The 14,469-nt window shown below is 32.9% G+C and overlaps 1 protein-coding gene across 47 annotated transcripts in view; it reads right to left on the bottom strand.

The window, feature by feature from the left end:
* PTPRD (protein tyrosine phosphatase receptor type D) overlaps nucleotides 1-14,469 on the bottom strand; it is a 2,126,684-nt gene that overhangs the window by 1,311,569 nt on the left and 800,646 nt on the right. For all 47 annotated transcript variants that reach the window (XM_067041545.1, XM_067041546.1, XM_067041519.1 and 44 more), the window contains one exon: nucleotides 11,123-11,161. The gene's annotated coding sequence lies outside the window, so the exon portion shown is untranslated. The remainder of the gene's footprint in view (nucleotides 1-11,122; nucleotides 11,162-14,469) is intronic.

Raw genomic sequence — 14,469 nt, 5'->3', positions numbered from 1 at the left:
TACTTGATATGTAGATGAAGAATAGAATGCATCACATTACTATAAGAATGCATTTGTTTGTAACAATGAGCACTTTCACCTCAGCATGAAAAAGAACATATTTTCAAAATCCTATTCCAAACAGATATTAAGCAGAGACATGAATAAAATGAAACAATTTCATAATCAAACCAGTGCTAATAAACTTTTTAATGAGTTTATCTTTCAAAGAAAGAATGCATTAAGCTCACTCATTTTGTTTACATCATTTTGGTGGCCATTTCAACCACAATCCAGTAACTTCAGTTTTGAAAATAACAGAAAGAAACGGAAAGAAAGATTGTAAGCCAAAGTGTCTTGTGATTCCAAGGGAAAGTTTACCACGGATGTGGAGCAGAGGCACTTATTCCATAACTCAGTCCTGCAAGCCTTGGACAGTTTAGGGAATGATGGGAAGAATGAGCCAGTTTTCCGTGCAGTAGATGGAAGCAATTATACTTGGTGTGGTAACCACCCCCCCTTTCGATTATCAGACAATCCATTTATAAAAAGCACATTGGAACATAAAAACTATTTGATACTTCTGGCTGTAATACTCTCATGGTAAAAAGTATATATTTTTAAGACTCAAAATATAATGTTAAAAAACTGGTAGTGAAAGACTTGAAACAAAAGATTCAATTTTTCTCTAAGTCAATCTTGAGTAAAAATTCGAATCATTCCTAACTTCTCAGAAAATACCCTCCTTAAAATTTCCTTACATCCCTATGGTGAATTGAGCATTGGTGTTAAATCATCAGCAGGTCAAGGAATTCTGCTCTTTTCTATTATGGAAGCTTGAGAGATAATAGCATATGTTTTACAAACATAAAATTCACCTTTAGTATGTCAAAGAATAGATGTAAGTATAAAATAAATACTTGAGCTCTCCATTGGCACTCTGTAAAGAAAGTACACCAAAATATTTTCCTTTATAAAAGAAAATGACTTGCAAGCATGAAAAGGAAACAAAAAGATCAACAGTGAAGATAAAAACACCATCATGCTGTCAGGATGTCCACTCTCAAGTCTGCATGAGCTTTGGTGAGAATTTAAGATGACATCTTGTAACTATTTACCGAGATAATAGACAGGGTGGGGTTGAGCATTTTTATCCAAAATAGATCATTAGAGTTGAAAATAATTTTGGTAATAATTACATAGACTCATTTCACAGAGGAGAAAACTGAGACATAGAGGCTTTAATTTGTCTGTCAAACGTCATAGGAAAGTCCATAGTAGAGCTGACCTACAGCTCGAGCTCAAGGATCATGAAGGCACTCCTAGAGCACAATATCATTTTCATAGTCATATTTTTTCAAAGCAAGAATAAGTGACCTGGTGGTTTAAGGTCTTATTTACTTAAGGATATGAAGGCAAAACACTTAAATCAAGACAAACGTAGGAAATCTAGGCAGTGTACTAAGCATATATAGAACGACTATGTATTGTTTTGAATTAGGTGATTGGGGTAACCTTGAAAAATTAACAGCATCTCCATAAATGACCCTTACTCCCATACAAATAATTCCTTATTGAGAAATCTGTCTTCATTTGCTACATTAAAACAGCAGGGAGAAGTGGATGGGAAGTTGCAACAGAGGATTATAGAATATTCTCCAAGAATATATCTAAGATTCTACTTATTAAATTTAAAAATTGTATATGCTACATGGTCAGAATAAACACTGTAAAATAATAATAGCATAAAATAAAACCCCTAAAATGATACTCCTAAATGTGACCAATGGAGAAGGGAGAATTAAGGACTATACTATTTTTAACGAGGAAAAAATAGCCTTACTTCTTAATAGGAATAAATCAGAACAAAACCATGCCACAGTAAAACTTGAATTGTGTCTTTATTCTCCAGGAAGCACGTTTAGCCACTAGAAACTTGTTCTGTTTTCCACCATCAGAGCAGAATTTGACTTCGATATTCTAGACTTGGCAAGCAAATAGGAAAAGGCTATATGTTTTGATAAAAGGCAAGTGAGACTACTAAGAAAAAGGTAAACGTACAACTTTACTAATGTATTTTTAAGTCTGACTTTAGGATTCTGGAATGATGATGCCATGTGTTTCAATTCTCCACAGTAGAGTTTTTAAAGAGATGGACATTGGGGTGTCATGAGTTCTTGCTAAAACCTCAGCTGTTTGCCACTCAGGTCATTTCTGTCTTCATTAGAAGGGTGCATTAATCTAATTAGTGTTAAGAATTATGGTACTGAACCATTTTAATGCACTGGAATGTGGAATGAAAAGTCATCGGCAAAGGCACAGAAAACAAAATATGCAACCTTATATAACATTTTGAGTTGTGAATACTAAATAAGACTTTTGGATGTATAATTTAAAAGATGGTTTTGCTTATTTCTGAAGTAAGGTATTCATGAATGTTCCTGAGGGAGACTTGCCAGTATAGTAATACCCTTATGTTTTAACATAGTCCCTTTACCCAGCTTTCTTGATTTCCTTTTCAGGATAGAAAGTATTTGCAATTATTCAGACACACTTTGATATGACAAAATGTCCACATTTTCTTTTTTTTTTTTTTTTTTTCCAAGAAGAGGAAATATTTGAGAAGTTTTTCTGCGGCAAATACTTTTTTTGTGAAAATTAATGACAAATTGCAGGACTTAAATAACTGGAAGTTTTATGCTAAGTCTTTTCTAGCAGAAGACAGTTTTAGAGACGCAGATGACTAGGAGAATCAGACAAGAGCAGAGACAAAACCCAACCTATCCAGTGTTGAGTCCTGTAGCAACTACATAGCTACCTAAGTATGAAACATGATGTATTGACTTGTCAAAGTTTTGGTAAGGAAAATAAATCCTATGCTCTGGTTATGAACTGCTTGCACATCTATTTCACAGAGCACTGATGTGTCATAAATACCAAGAAAATATTACCCCAGAATTAATCTTCTATTATGATCTTTCCCAGAAACCTCCTTGGTTCTCTCCGTTCCACCTTACATCAAAAAAGTCCTCACTGTCAGAGATCAATATGGTAAAAATACAATTGCCACGGACACGTAGCAAGCCTTTATGTGTTTTCAATATCTAGGAACCGGTACACATATCCAGGAGAGAAGGGTATCTCAGAAACTAGGATAGAGGCTGGGTGGGTAGCCATTGGCAGGACAGTATAGAAGTCTCCATATTTAGTCCTATTAGCACAGTCCCAGTCCCTTAAAGCCAACACACCTTGCCGCTTACCATTGTTCAGTACCTACAACAAGATGCTATAATTTTCTTTAAGCTTGCTTTCTAGAAATCATTGTAAGTGTCTACATGGGCTACTGTAAAATTTTACATAATAACTAAGTATATAAAACAAGATCACATAAAAATTCAAAGCAATTTTGATGGTTATGGTAAAAAAGATAAAGACACGTCAAAAATACAAGTGCATATGTATGACATCATACATGCCTGAACACTGAAAATTAGTGGTCCTTTTGGGGATACTGCCTTCAACATGTTATTAATAGAACTATATTACTAGGTAGAAAGAAGATTTAAATGAATTAAAAAAATAAATATTTGAGAGGACTTAGTATAATTAGCAATAGATATAGACAAAGCAACATATTCTGTGCCAATGACAAAATAGAATAGGTTAACATATTTGACAGTAAATTAATATTTGAGAATGGTGATAAACAACAGTATATAAGATCACTTACAAAAGTCTATGCTTGATTTTTTCAGGAAACTTAAACATACCGTAAGGTATTGCCTTTCTTCAACCTCAATCATTTTATTACCTTTTCACATTTCCTGTTCCTGCCTCATTTCTGAAATTGTGAAAGACAACTTCTACCATACACATCCCACTAGCAAAAAATTGTAAACCAATTCACCATGACTAGAAAATAGAAATAATATACAGAAAGACATTTTCATACACCTCACCATGTTTGTGGCAACTTTTTAAGGCATTTATCATTTTTTGATACTAGAGTTTATATTGCAGGAGTGATTTTCAGGCTGGGACAAAGTGGAAATGATTGTCTAAGAGTCCCTCTGAAAAACACAAGGAGAAGGATGAGAAGGGGAGGGGCATCAGCTGCCAATTGTAGAGTTTTCCTGATATCACTTGATACTTCTTGGACAGTAAGTCTGGCATTCTGAGTACCCAAGACAGAGGAAGTAACATACAACAACAAATGGAACAATAAACAGGGAGTTTTAAAAATCCATAAAAAACTAGGGTAGTGTTCCTATTTTTTATGAACACCTGGAGAAGTACTGCTTGACTTAGGACAGCAGGCAAGAAATCAAGCAGGGGATGCCATGCTTAATTAACCACAAAATGTTCTTTCCAAATATTGAATATTAGTACTAAGATAGATAATTTCAGTAGATTTACTAGAATCCCTATTTAAATTATTTTCATAAAAGCATTTATTAACATATGTTAGATGAGAGTGACTTAAATAAAAAAGTAGATAAAGTACCTTTCCACTAAAAGGACATTTATGCATACAGTCTAGTTACTGACACTAATAGAATCCAACTAAGGATTGTTATTAGCAAATGTGCAAGCTCTATGCCATCCTGAGAAGCAAACTACTAATATGACATAATTTTTGCTCAATGCTAAGGAAGTATGTTTAATAACTAATTCTCCCAAAATGGAATGTGCTGCTTTGAGAAAGTTTTTTTTTGAAATCCAATCCTGAAGGTGAAATTAGGTGAGAAGAATGAGGAGATACAAAATTAATGGAAGTTGTTGAAGGGATGTGCCACTCAAGTCAGACTGAATTCCAGATGTAATGACTCTGCTTCTTAGAAGTTGAATCAACATTATAGAGGTAGATTTTAATGTCCCACAATTGTTTTTTGGGAGACTTTTATGATTAACATGAAATATGATGAGGTGTAATTTGTTGTGCTCCCTTCCATGGTAGTGGATTTAAATCCTTTTAGTTCCAGGTAATTGTATACAATTATTTTTGATCTCCACTCCTATGTGTGAAGAAAGGAGGGTATGCTTAATTAATTAGTTGTTGTAGAAATGATGCTAGTTGGCATGTTAGTGGCATTTAAATTATTAAATCTCTTAAAAAGTTAAACTGAAAAAAAAAAGTCAAACTGAATTAGCACATGGAAGCTTCCACTGTATAAGACAAAACAAAACAAAATAGGCATAGGAAGAGGTGTTGCTTCAGGTCAATTCAAAGAGGAAAAATTTGAACAAAGATTACTCTGAATACCCTACCAAAATAAAATCATCTAAGACATGGAGACTCTTTTTAACTTAGGAAAAAGGAAATGATTATTTTATGGTCCTTAATATGGATCTTACCTAAGGACAGTTAAGTTTAAAGAACTAAAAGCATTATTACAAGAATACTGTTCATTTTTCAATTGGAAAGTGTACCATTTTAAATTTAGATATTCGTTTGTGTCTTTTCCCTTCTTCATGTTGTTTGATTCTAAAGATATTTGGTAAGTAAGTAATAGCTGTTTTTTATTAAATATTTTAGTACAGATTTTCCCAAGCCTTTTATTTTGGGAGCCTTTGTTACCTGCTATGATAACTATGTAAGTAGTACCTCAGATTATTTGGTGACAGGAGAAAACTATTTTAAAGTTAAAAATAATATTGCCAAAATATACCTTTGGAAACATGGCTCCAGATTTCAAAATTACATAAATACTAAGATGCCCATTTTCACAAGAACCATTTGATTAGTTTGATCAGGTTTTAGGCTGCTGTAACAAACCAAAACCAAAAAATGAAAACAAAACGAAAAACAAGAACTCAGTGGCTTAAAACAAATAATTTACTTCTTGTTCTTATACACTGGCTCTGGAACTAGGTGTCTTGCCACAGCAGGTTTCTTCCATCAGGTGACTCAGAGATCCAGGATGATTTACTACTGTGGCTCTGTTATCTCAAACTGATGTCTCTTCTGTACAGGCAGAGAGAGACTAGAAAGTACACAGGGTCTTTTCACCTCCTCTGCCCCAAAGTGATACACTTCTCTTCCAGTTTTCATTGGCCAGAAATAATCACATGCCCCACCTCACCGTAAGGTAGAAGGAAAATATCATCTCCCTGTTAGTCAAGAATGAAAGGAAACCCAAATACTGATGGGCACTAATGATGCCTCTCATACTGTCCAATAACCTGGTATCCTAGCAAGGTGAAGGGAAAAAATGAAAGGCCTAAAACAAACATTGAGAACTTTAGTTGACACCAATTTTAAAAATAAATAAAAGCACCACAATTACTCAGAACACATAAAATGACAGTCCTTGAACTCAATCACATCATTTTTATACTACCTAACCTCTATCAGATTGTTTGCACAAATAAGTTAGTCAATAAGATGTGAGAGATGAATAAATGAATTGATGAGATTATGATTCCTTTCTTTGGTCCCTGAACATATAATTTATGTTCACATCATGACAATTTGCATCACAATAACAAGCTAACATTGAAGATAATTTTAATACCTGTATATTTTCATAAAATTGACAAAGTATTTAATTTTTACTTTTTCATTGAAGTACACACAAACAACCCAATTAAAAAATGGGTACAAGAACCAATAGACATTTTTCCAAAAAGGAAATGCAGGTTGCTAACAGGCACATGAAAAGATGCTCAACATTGCTAGCCATCAGGGAAATGTAAATCGAAACCATAATGAGATATCACCTTACAGCTGTTGGAATGGCTGTCAGCAAAAAGAACACATTTAACAAATGTAGGCAGGGATGTGGAGAAAAGGAAACTCTCATACACTGATGGTAGGAATGTAAATTGGTATAAGCACTGTAGAAAACAGTATGGAGGCTTCTCAAAAAAAACTAAAAATAGAACTCTCATATGACCCAGCAATTTCACTCCTGGGTATATATTAAAAAAAAAAAAAAAAAAAAAACAAGTACACTAATTCAAAAAGATACATACACCCCAATTTTCACAGCAGCTTTATTTATAATTGCGAAGATATGGAAGCAACCTAAGTTTCCATCAACAGATGAATGGATAAAGAAGCTGTGGTATGCATTGACAATGGAATACTACTCAGCCATAAAAATGAATGAAATTTTGCCATTTGAAGCAACATGGATGGACTTGACAGGTCTTATGCTGGGTGGAATAAATCAGAGGAAGACAAATACTGAATGATATCATTTATATGTGGAATCTAAAATATATAGCAAACTAGTGAATATAACAAAAAAGAAGCAGACTCACAGATACAGAGAGCAAACCAGTAGTCAACAGTGGGGAGAGGGAAGGGGGAGGGGCAATATAGGGGTAGGAGATTAAGAGGTACAAACTATTAGGTATAAAATAAGCTATAAGGATATATTGTACAACAGGGGAATATAGCCAATATTTTATAATAACTATAAATGGAGAATAACAAAATATTTTTGTATGTTTCCTAATTTAGAACTATGAGGTAGGCATATTCATGTTGTTTGTTCCCTTCAGTTTTTAAATACAACTTAAGACCCTTAGAAAACACAGTATTTTAACACCAAACATTTAATTCTTGATGAGGGAATACTTTACAACATACGGATATTTTGGTATATGTCCAAGAAATATTTTTAAACCCTCTATATTAGAGACTGCACTCAATTCTTAGAAAATGCAATACTCAGTTGAATAATTTATATCATTTGAAAGAAATTCCATGACTAATACTAAGCACATGAATGTAATCTGCAGGTTGTCTGTAATACTATTTAAACAATCAGGATGGCCAAACCTACATAAAATTTGCATTAAAAAACTGAGAACATGAATAAGTGAATGAAACATTCATTAATCACCGTAGTCTAACTACAGAAGGGTTATGTGGGTTTCCACTATGTAGATTCTGTTTTGTTTATTAATGACATAACTATGTATGTATGTGTATAAATATAAATATGATAGATATAGATATGATATAAAAGATATATATTATATAATACATACATGCAAACATACAACTTGGGCATAGACAGTGACAATTTTCCCACCCTTGGATTTAAAGTAAGCAGGATTTTCATCTTCTCAAATAACTATAAAGTACAAAAGACTAAATCTCATGTTAACCACTTATGTATCAATTTTCTTAAGGACTGCAAGCCAGGGGTGCTACTCCAATATATGTAGAACTGGATATTATTAAAAGCATACTGGGGTAAATTTTCTTTGGGAAGACATCTCAGTGACGTCTTCGGCATCCTAGAAATAGACTGAAATCTCAGCATCACAACTAAGTGATTGTAGATGAACTAACCTCTCTGACCTTTAGTCTCCTCAGCTCTGAAATGATGAACAAAATGCATGCCTTGGTGTATGACTGGAAGGTAGAACTGAGACTACATACATTTAAAAAAGCACTTGATACACAGTGAATCCTTAAAAATATGAATTCCCTTCAACTGTACATAACTGTGCATGTGTTATTAGTTTGACCTCTTAAAAGGTCCAAACCCCAGGTGCAGAAAATAAAAAAAAATTATGAATTGGAACAGATTGCTGCAATTGCACACACAGATACAAAATTCAGTGAATCATAAGCATTAAACACATTATTTTATGTAAGTGGAAAAATGCTGCAATAAGGCTTTCTGTAAATATTTTCAACTTCAACGTGGACTGTATTAGCTCTTCATATGGAAGTGAATTTTTATTGCTGGCATTTAGTTCCAGAACAAATATTATTTTTTAAGCTTGAGAATTATATGATAATGAATAGAAGATAGTTCTATTTCTTTTACTTTGTAATAGTTGCATATTATCATTTACATTTCAATACTATTCTAGTTTGAATTTTACATTTATTTTCTTTTCACTGAATTGTACTCTAAAAACAGTTTTCTAGACTGTATCAATATTACATGAAATAAATTCAGAATTATTTATCAATCATCCTCCATATTCGAGGCATTTTTTTTCCTACTAAAACTCATAATTGGATAGAAGCAAACAATATAGAAATTAAGTGTCAGGTTTGAGCTTTATAGTATAGTGAGTACACGTAAGATCCTAAATAAGTCAGTCAATTGAAAATATTTATTGAGGAACTACTAAACACAGAGCAATATGTAAGGTATGCTGTATAAATGGCACAAGAGGGCATTCCCACCTCATTTAACAAGCTTGCAAAATTACTAAGTAGAAAATATGCACTCAATACAAGAACCTTAGAACACAAGACAGTACAAGTTAAAGTGCTAAACTTTGTGATCCTGAAAATAAAGAGTTCAGGGAGGTGGGGAATCAAACCACAATATTTAAAGCAATGAAGAATTTCAGGAGAAAATGGGAGTTGGAGTTGAACTTGGCCCTGAGAGATGAACAGAACATGGGTGTATAGGCAGACAAGGAGGACCACTCCATTCACAGAAGTTGACATAATGACGATGGGGGCCATGAGAGGAAAGAACTTAGCTTTGAGTTTCTTGTATGTGCTCAAGGAAGACTGTTTTTGAATAAGTGTGGCAGAACTCAATTATCACATATATAACAGATCAGGGGAAAAAATCCTTATAGGCAATAGGGCAAGATATAGAAGTATGAGGATAAGTGCTGTTTTCGATCAATCATCCGTGTTTTATGAAATGGATTAGAAATGAGATAAGTTAGAAGAAGAATACCCAGAAGACAACTGTGATGATGAGAATTGCAAGAACACACGTTCAGCTTAAATGACTTAGGCAGGTAGAGTTCAGAGAAAAAGGATAATTACAGGAGGCATGTCCAGATCCCAAAAATGCAACTAAGAGAAGGTTTAGGATGGGGAAAAATCCAGGAAACATTGAAATTATGAAATCCTGTATCCCAGTTTTCATCATAATAAATCAAATACTTAAGCAAAGCTCTCTATTTGCAGAAAGTGTTAAAGGGATAGGAGGTTAACCCTTATCCTCATGAGAATGCATAGTGTCAACTTTGTTACTGTTTGGCAGAAGGTATAGACTGGATATGGCTTGAAGTAGCACAGAAAAGTCATGATAAGATGACCAGAAGACACTAGTTTGGAAACCCTGAGAAGAATCTGGGAGCAACAGGTCATACACAATAACAAAGACACGTGGAACTCTCACCACCCTCCCATTCTAACCTAGCAATATCCAATAATTAGTAAAGAATGATGTATAAGACTGTACTTCTGCAATGCATCTAGTTGAAATTTCATAGTATTCTTGGCTGAGTATTATAGAAAGCGTGACTCTAGAAATCAGGTAAGTTGTGGACTCCCATGTTATGCAAGAGTAAGAATCCACACCAGAGTATTATTGAGAAAAACTAAATAAGATAAAATATGAGATAAACAATGTTTTATAATCTTGCATATATTCAGAACATAGTAGTAAACCAATACATGAATTTGATTGTGAGCAACATTTCTATAATATTTGGAGGGAAAAGAAAGACACTGGGTGGAGTGTAAGATATAAGCTGATGTTTGGGAAAATACAACTTATAGACAACTTATAGAAAAACTTCTACCTCAACCAGTCATCTTTTTAATTAAACAATCTCTCTTCCCCATGCCTATAATATATGTACCAGGCAAATACCATACAAATTTTAAGAGTTTTCATGCTGAAAAATGCAGTGCCTTCAGTGTATTTCTAGTTCCATAATATGTAAACTATAATATCGACATTGTAGAAATGAAAATCTTTTTAAAAATTCTGCTATCATACTCAGTCCCTCTGTGATTTTTATTTTGCTGTTGCATTTGATCTATTTTAAAAGAAAAATTTTCAGATTGATATTCTCTGCATCTTACCTGAATAATTATTTTTCCTATCTCAGACTGTTTCAGTGGTGATTTTTGTTTCCTTAAGAAACAAATGCTACCCCTCCTTGGAATATTCTCCTGACCCATGAAGCTGAATCTTCAAGATGTATCTGGACTTAACAGATCATCCCATATGGGTTAAGAGGTAATTGACCTTCTACTATTGGCTTTAGGAGATTCAACCTCAGGGGATGGAAATGAGGGGAGAAATAAGAAAAAAGGATTAAGTCTGAGATAAAAAGAAAGATAACCTCCCAAAATTTGTGGCAAAAGAAATGAAAATATTGACAGTACTATAGAAAAAAAAAAGTGTCTTACCAGAATTTTGAAGTCACTGGATGATCCAGGAGTCCAAGCCTAATTAGAAAAATAGAGAGAAAAAAGTTACTTTAGTTTTCTTGTTTTAAAAATAGATACACAATTTTTTAAAATAATTCTGTAACATTATTACAATTATAAATATTGTAGACTGATGAAAATACCTTAGGACACCATTTTTCTAGGTGAAAATATGTTTTTCACTTAAATTGTAGTGTTTATTTAATCTCATATTGTGCCATTAAATAAACAAAGACAAAGAAAATACAGTCTAGATCTTGAAAATATGTTTCCAACTATTCAGGTGACCATAATTATTCAGTTTAATTCTTCAGATTCTCAAGAGAAGGTAGACTATTACTAAATATACTTGAAATCTTCAAATACTTATTACATGTATTTACTTTTCTTATGAGCTAGGCAGACCAAAGCTTCATTTTTAAAAACGTTTTACCATTTTTCTGCCTTTGTTGGTATCAGACAGTCATTAGTTTTGACTTTGATTCATTTTTGAAAAGTAAATCCATGTAAGATATTATAATGACAAAAATAAAAGTGTTTTAATTTCCAAATTATATTTAAATGCAGCCTCTATGTTTTTAAGGTATTTGAAGTTCAAATAAAAGGCACTATCTGAACAGCACATATTCCCAAAAGAAGATCTAGCACCTGCTGTGGGATGCAAAGGTTTTATAAATGTTGTCTTGTGTAAAGGCAATGGCAAACACTGTGAGGCCTTTTGTAAATATGCCTGCCTCTGTGTTTGAGCAGAAATATTGAACTTCTAACCATTATTCTATAAAATAAAGGAGATTATTTTTTAAACATATGATTATCACCTTTTCCTTTTACCTTGGGAATTAAGTTTGAAATTACATATTATACAAGTATTGAAAAAACTATCTTTCTATAAAAGAGAATGAAGAATAACAATGAATGGGAAAATTTGATACTGTGTGTATACAGTTTTCTGTGTCTCTAAATATGTGTCTGAGTCTTATTGCCACAGCATTCAAATTAGGTTATCTGTCTAGAATTACATACATAATGCTGGACCACTAATTGGTAACAAATTGGCCAGAACGAATCTATTAAAATTTTTCTCTAGAGCTTAGAATCATTTGAGAAGACCAGTGGTTCACTTGAGAGGAGCAAGCAGTGGATTTTGTTGTATTATGAGAGAACCTGGCTTCAAAGGTACAAAGCCTCTGTCTCTGGATTTTAGTTCTTCTCATGAGAGCCATAGAAAATGTTTGGTATTTTTCTTTCCTTTTTACATTTTAGGTTATTTCTTTATTGTGAGTTATAAATCACACAAGAAACTAGTAAAAGTACAAATGTATATAGCTCAATAAATTATCACAAAATGAATGCTCATGTAATCAACACTCAGATCAAGAACTAGAACACAACTAACACATATAGGCCCACAGCTTGGTCTGTCACTATGTGTGCATTTGTGTGTGTGTATACACACATGCATATACACAACATACATACACAAACTATATATATGAGTGACATACACACACAGTATACACATACATAAATACATATAGTTTAAACTCACTTGATTACTTCTTGTGGGTTATGCTAAAGCACAGGTTCGAATAAAATGCAAACCAGTTGAGGCAACACAGATGCATACGCCATGACTGTGGAAATGCAACACTAATGTCACGTATTCATCAAAATTTTTCATGGCATATTGACTGTTGCCAGAGAGGGACAATCCTTTGGACATGTCATGTAATGTCATTGAACATACTGTGTATTGTAATCACAATAAACTATTATATAAAAACTATATATGTTTCCAGATTTTTTGTTCATCCTATAGTTTTGCCTTAGTTTTGAACTTTATATAATTGAAATCATACACTGTATTTTCATCTATATTTAGTTTCTTTCCCTTAACATGTACATGTGATTCATTCATCTTGTTGCTTCTGACTATAATTATTTTTCATCACTCTATAGAATTCCATTGGATAAATATTATATGATTTATATATTCAATCCTCTATTGACAGATATGGATTGTTTCTACTTTCTAGTTATCATGAATAATTCTATTATAAGCTTCCATTTATACATGCACACATATTTTTCTTGGCTATTTCCTAGAAGTAATTTACTAGAGTACATAAGTTCTATTTTAGCAGACACTGCTGAATAGTGTATCAAAGTTGCCATTGTTGCACAAATTCACCAGAATATATTTTTATTCTGCTTAGCTTTAGCCTTCAGTTTTGTGTAGTGTAATTATACTTTTAATTGACATTTCTTTGTTGATGTGTTTTAGTGCATTTTCATAGATTTGTCATATATATACATAATTCATACAAATATATATTTTTTCATTTAAGGAGATACTTTTCAATTTTCTTGTCCATTTAATGTCGGTTGTCTTCTCTTTATTAATTTGTAGAAGTGCTTTATATATTCTAGATATGAGTCATTTGTTGCTTATATTTGGTGAAATGTATTTCCCACTCCAGAGCTCACCCTTTTACTCACTTATTGTGCCTCCTGTTGCAACTTCATTCTTAGTTTTATAGCAATCAAATTTAACCATCTCTGTCTTTTTGTGCCCCATGTATTATACGAAGTGATCATATATACATATTCTTCTCTATCTTCTTCTGAAAGTTTGTTATTGTATGATTCTTTTGCCTCTCACATCTAATCCAAAAACCTACCTGAAACTAATGTTTTGCTCTGTGTGATTTGTGGTAAAATGTTATTATTTTCCAAATTGACCCAATAAAATTTATTGAAAAAAGCTTGCTTTTGCCACTGCTCTGCAATGCTAGTTTTTTCATAAAGTAAGTGTCCATAGATACTTGGGTGTTTCTAGATGTCAATGTATCCCATTTAACTATTTGTCTATATCACACCTGTCTATATCATATCTTACCACAACTTGATGTGGATAGAAGAGCAGGACCCTCTACCTTTTCCTTAAGAGTTTATTGAATATTTAAAAAATATAATCCACATAAAATTCAGTTTCAAAGTGGACAATTTAATGGTTTGTATTATGTTCACAATGTTGTGTAAACATCACCATTAATTCCAGAACATTTCCAAAATCTGAAAAGGAAACCCTATACCTATTAGCGATCAATCCCATTTCTCCCTTATCCACTTCCCCTGGCAACCTCTAATCTGCCATTCTGGATTTGCCTATTCTGGACAATTCATACAAATTAATCACACAATTTGTAGACATTTTTGCCTATCTTATTTCACTTAGCAAAATGTTTTCAAGGTCCATCTATGTTGCAGCACATACCAGTATTTCCTACCTTTTTATGGTTGAATAATATTCCACTGAGCGGATA

Source organism: Kogia breviceps, chromosome 8, assembly GCF_026419965.1.
Source record: "Kogia breviceps isolate mKogBre1 chromosome 8, mKogBre1 haplotype 1, whole genome shotgun sequence".
NCBI lineage: Eukaryota > Metazoa > Chordata > Mammalia > Artiodactyla > Physeteridae > Kogia > Kogia breviceps.
The sequence above is the reverse complement of the archived record's forward strand: the minus strand, read 5'-3'. Positions and strand labels throughout refer to the sequence as shown.